This window comes from Humulus lupulus, chromosome 2, assembly GCF_963169125.1.
Source record: "Humulus lupulus chromosome 2, drHumLupu1.1, whole genome shotgun sequence".
NCBI lineage: Eukaryota > Viridiplantae > Streptophyta > Magnoliopsida > Rosales > Cannabaceae > Humulus > Humulus lupulus.
Genome location: NC_084794.1, coordinates 32450147 through 32456146, shown reverse-complemented (window position 1 = coordinate 32456146; position 6000 = coordinate 32450147).

Sequence of the window (6000 nt, the reverse complement as noted above, 5' to 3'; positions counted from 1 at the left end):
AATGACAATTCGGATCATCTGTTTTGCAAAACGGATCAAAATAATACCATAAGCCATATTTTGGTCAAAATATTTCCAAATATGACCAAAATGCCCTTATATTTTATAATTAATGGATTAATCAAATAATTCAAAATATATTTAAAAATAAAATTTAAATAAATTATTTTAAAATTAATTAAAATTAACTACATAATTGAAAATAATTTTTTAAAATTAAAATAAAACAAATTAAAAAAATAGAACGTAAATCCAACCAAAATCAAAGCAAAATTAATCCATATTAAAGCAAATTTATGTTCTTGACTTCATTCTTCTTGGAGACTCAAATTTGGAAACAAAATATTCATTGATAGACCCAAAACAGGTATATTTTAAATATTTATACCGCAAGTACACGCATCGTTCATATAGAATAGTGATCGTGTAAGCAAGGATGTCGAACCCAAATGAGTTGTCTAAAATCGAAAAGGAAACTATTTTAAACCAAAATTAGTAAATTCTAACCTAGCTCCAAAGATTGATGAGATTTTTTTGTATCATGAAAATAAAATAAAAGGTAATAATAAAGAAATTAAAGACAATAAATAAAAATAAATTAATATTAGAAATAAAGATGGTAAAAGAAGATTATTAAGGTATTAGAATCCACAAAATATAAGTTGAATAATATTTAAAAGTACATTGATTTCCAAGTTCTAGTAATAGTAGAAATTAATCAAACCATCACTTATTTAAATTAGATAATCTATTTAAGCAAAGTTTTTATAAAAATATAGGATTTATCTTCACTTTTACAATTATAATTTCAAAGCATTTAGTGTAAATCAATCTAATGAAATAACAAATAAATCAATGAACATTATTTATAAGACAAAACATAATATTTTTGTTATAAGCATGGATGTGTACAATTTAATGACACATCTTACACAAAGAATATTATATTTTTGCAAAATGAAGAACAAAGTGCAATATTATCTAACAATCTAAAATATGAGATATTGAAGATGAAAAACATATACGAAGAAGAAAAATCTATAAACTTTGTTGCACAAAATGAGAAATCAACATACAAAATAAACACTATCTAGTTACATATTGTTTCATCATCACCTTAATAATCTTAAAAAGATTAGAAATTCATAACTAGAATAACAAATACAAACTAAAAATTACAAACATAAATAGAAAAATTTGGAGGATGAACCCCCAAACTTTTCCTCTAAAAACACATAGAAAATTTACAACAAGGAAGAAGAAGAAAAAGAAGAAGAAGAAAATTGAGAGGTCTTGAAAGCGTAGAATGTGTAGTGTAACCTCCTCTCAAATAAGCATACCCAAATCCCTTATTTATAGCCAAAAGAAAGGGTATTAAAATAATCAATTTAAATTAATTAAATTGATTAAATTAATAATAATATGACAAATATGAGTAAATTACATGGTGTAATGATGATGTTTTGGGGTAAAATGTGTAGAAAAGTTTGGATAAAAAGTTGGCATTTTTGACAAAGGGGACAATGGTACATTGTTGGGCTCAAGACAATAGGCAGCTGGCTTGGTGTGGGCTGGCAAGTGTTGGAGGCTGCTGGGCCGAATGGGGCCAGGCCCGTGGGAGCTGGAGAAAGGTTTGGTGGAGTGCCGGCCGAAACTTGGTGCATTGGCTGAAGGAAGGGGCACGGCTGAAGAGGATGTGAGTTGTAGCTGAAGGCTTGTGGCATCAGGTGGTGGGCCAAGTGGTTGGGTTCTTGGGCTGGTGTGGGATAGACTTGCTTTGGGCCTAGGAAAATGCCAATTCTTGTCTTTCTTTCTTGAAAATGCCACATTTTTTTCTTTATATTTTCTTGGTTTTTCAAAAACCAGTAATACAACATACTCCCTACAAAATAAACATAAATTAAATCATAATAAAATATTTTCAACTATAAAATAAATCAAGTTAATTCTTTGAAAATATTAATTATAACTTAATTTATATTTAACATTTAAGTTCAATAATACAACATTTTTTTACCTCAAATTAAACAACAATAATTAAAATAATTAACTACAACATTTTACAACAAAATAACTATAAAAACACAAAAATATATAAAATCAAAATAAACCCAATAAATTCAAAATTACTTTAAAACTTAATAAATCAATTAAAAACTCAAGAATTAAGCAACAATTAGCACATAAAAAGTGGTAAAATAACTTTATTTTGTAGAGTTATCATTCATCATCATCACAAATCAAGAATCAAAACTTGTACCTGAAACTGAATCATTTTGCTTTCTTTTATTCCCAATTTCGTACATAAATTTCCACATAAATCTAGAAAAGTATGAGAAATACCCACAAAACACATAAACAAAAACCAGAAAACAGTTGAACAAAACGAGAATACCCAAAAAATAAAGGGCAAGAACAACCCATCATGGTCACGCCTCAGACCTCAAGCAGCCCCAGTGTCATCGTGCCTCTGACCGCACAGGCAGCCCCATCTACATCATTCCTCAGACTTCACAAGCAGCCCCATCGCTGTCGTGCCTTGGATCTCAGGCAACCCCATCTCATCGCCCCTCCCTGATTCTCGTCATGCCTCAAACCTCAATCCAGCGTCCATCTCTGATGGATCTTTTAATCTTGCGCTACGAAAAACCCCAATATCATATCAGACTTTGCTTCGCATCTTTAGATCTCCATCTCTGACGAAGAAGCAATGGTTCCAGATCTTGTTGATCAACAAAAGGAAGCTTCGTCTAGGACCGGCTGGGGAGGAAACCAAAGCTATTTCATCTATGGCCAGTTGAGGGGAGACTGAGTAGCTTCGTCTAGGGCCACTGTCTTTCTTATGAATCCATGGATTCTTTAGGGCTGGCTGGGTTTGGGAAGAAGAAACGAAAGAGAAGAGAGAGGGAGAGAAAGACGAGAGATGAAAATGACTTTTTATTTATTAATATGAAATATAATTTAAGTAAAATAATTTTTTGTTTTTTATTTAGTTTATATTTTAAAATTCATTAATATATATTTTTAATTGTTAATTCTTTTAATTTGAGGGTATTTTGGTCATATTGAAAAATTGTTTGACCAAAATCTGGCTCAGGGTACTATTTTGATTCGTTTTGCAAAACAGATGGTCCGAATTGTCATGTAACAAAACATAAGGGCCGATCAAGTATTTGGACAAAATACAGGGGCCATACTGGTATTTTCCCATATAACTATAATAATAAAAAATAATATTTTTCGTAAATATATTCAATGCTAAAAAAATGTCATTTCCCATTAAGCATTTTAGTGCCAAGATTGAAAATGGGGGCTTATCTTGGCGGTTCTAGCCCGTCGAGAATGACATCAATGTCGACAGGCTAGGCCCGCTGAGAGAGAGTAATGCAGGGAAAAAATAATTTTGCATTTTTTTATATTTGTCCTCCTGTATTTCATTGATTATATCCAATATTTGCAGCAGGCCTAAACAATTTACAGTGGATAGAATATATTCTTATTATTTAAAAAATGACATGTATTATTTTAGTAATTTCCGGCCAAAAAAATGGTAAAATATTCATGCATTAATCTAAATATTTTCAATTATTCTTCACTAATATTATCCAATGTATTTAGGGTTTATACATTTTTGGACCTTGTGTTTTATCTTATTACCTGTTATGATCCCGTGTTTTGACAAGTTACTTTTTGGACTCTGTGTTTTACAAAATTGTTCAAATATACCCCTAAACTCTATTTTAGTCAAAGTTTTTTTGAACTAGAATCACAAATAATTTACCAAACTAACAATTCAATTTGAAAGTGCAATTATTCTACGTAATGTCTGTGTTGTTATATTCAAAATTTTCTTCATCAAAATTGGATTTTGGGGTTCATTTGAATTATTTTACAAAATATAGGGTCGAAAACATAATTTTTTAAAATACTGGGTCCAAATAGGTAATGAGACAAAAGGTATAAGCTCATATATTTATAACTCAAGAATAAAAAAACACAATCTAAATTTTGGCCAAAAAAATTAAGTAAAATTGAATTTGACCAAAATAAAGCTTCTAAGGTAATTTTCCAAACTCCTCTAGTGTTGTATGAAGATTTCCCAAACTATTTTGAACTTATAACATACAAATAACTACTAAAATTTGTTAATTTTCACTTATTTTTTTTTCAAAGTAAAAAACTAAGAAATTAGGTCAAAACATTAAAAAATGACTTACCAATGGCAAATACCCAAAGCTATCATTGGGTTTCATTTTCGTGAGGCCTATCTTGGGCCTGCCGAGATGGGGTACTTGAAATACCCTTTTTCAACGGGCCTAATGGGCCTGTCGAGATTGACTACTTAAAGTACCCTATCTTGCTAATCTCGGGGGGTCTAGTCCGACAATAACTTTTTCTTTTTGTTTAGCTATCTCAGCGGTCTCGTGGGTGACTACCGAGATTGGGTGGACAAATTAGCCCAATTTTTTGTAGTAATTTTTTTATGACATCTTTTCATATATATAGTCTTATATTTTTTTTTCTTTCAAAAATACAATTTTTATAAACTTTTTTTTTTCTTTTAAAAATATGTTTTGGTTGTAAAAGTTATAGCAACTAAAACAAACATTTTTTTTATCAAAAGAAAAATTATATTGATCAACTAACAATTACAATGAAATAGAGGAAGGATACAACCCACCTCAGCAAAAACAACTCACCAGTTACAAATTACTAACAAACTTAAGTATCTGTTTTTCTCTATAAGTACAGTTACAACCAATTAAATCAAGACTCTAGCTTTGATTGAATATCTAATCAAATGGTCAATCCTGTGCACTAGTAAGCAATAATTTTCAAGCCAACAATGGTTCCTATTCAGCCAAATATGATACACAGCTGCTGCACATGTTGCATGAAGAATCATCGAAAGCAACCCAGACCGAGGTAGAGACAGCCACTGGATCCAATTCCTATACTGAACCGGCCAAGAAAAACCTCTCAGCCACCCCTGGACAGCAAGCAGAACTTTTCTGGAGAAAACACAATAAAAAAACAGATGAGTATGATTTTCATCCGCTTGGCAACAGACTGGGCAACTTAAAGAATTAAGAGGCACATGGCAGGTCTGCAGCCAATCTCTGGTAAGTAATTTCTGGTTCACAGCAAGCCAAAGAATGAACTGGTGCTTAGGAGCCGAGAGTCTACACCAGACAACCTTCTCATACTGCACTAGATCTCCAGGAAACACAATCGAGTACAGAGTGCCCAGATGAATTTTCCCATTCCTAACAGCAGCATTCAACACAGAACCATACCAGATATGACTAAATTTAATGATCTTCCTCCAATACCAACTGGTATCCTGCTTTAATCTATACTCCCTAATAGAATCCCCTTTTAGGTAAACATAATTAACCCATTTAACCCATAGCATATCCTGTTTGGAAGAGACTGCCCAAATGTACTTAGCCAACACAATTTTGTTCCAAGAAGAGTTGTCCCTAAAACCCAACCCACCAAAGCACTTAGGTCTGCAGACATGCTCCCAAGAGATCCTATGAATTTTGCTTCTATTATCCTTCTCACCCCAAAGGAACTTTCTACAAAGACTATCAATTGCTCTAACAACTTTTTGAGGCAATATGAAAATATTCATCCAATAGGACCGAATCCCCAACAAAACAGAATTGATTAGTTGAACCCGACCAGCATAAGATAAGTGACGACTAGCCCACCCTTTCAGACGAGATCTCATTTTTTCAATAAGTATTTCACAGTCACTTGCCCTCCATTTGGTCGGTCTCAAGGGAACTCCCAAATAACTCATGGGAAACTGCCCTTCAGAAAGACAAGACTCCTGAAGCAAACTATCTTTATCCCCAGCAGCAAGCCCACCTATGTAAATTCTGGATTTGTTTTGATTTATAGAGAGCCCTGAAGTGTTTGTAAACATAGTAAAAGCTTGCTGAATTAGCTTGACTGATTTCTGGTTTGCTTTGCAAAACAAGAAAAGGTCAT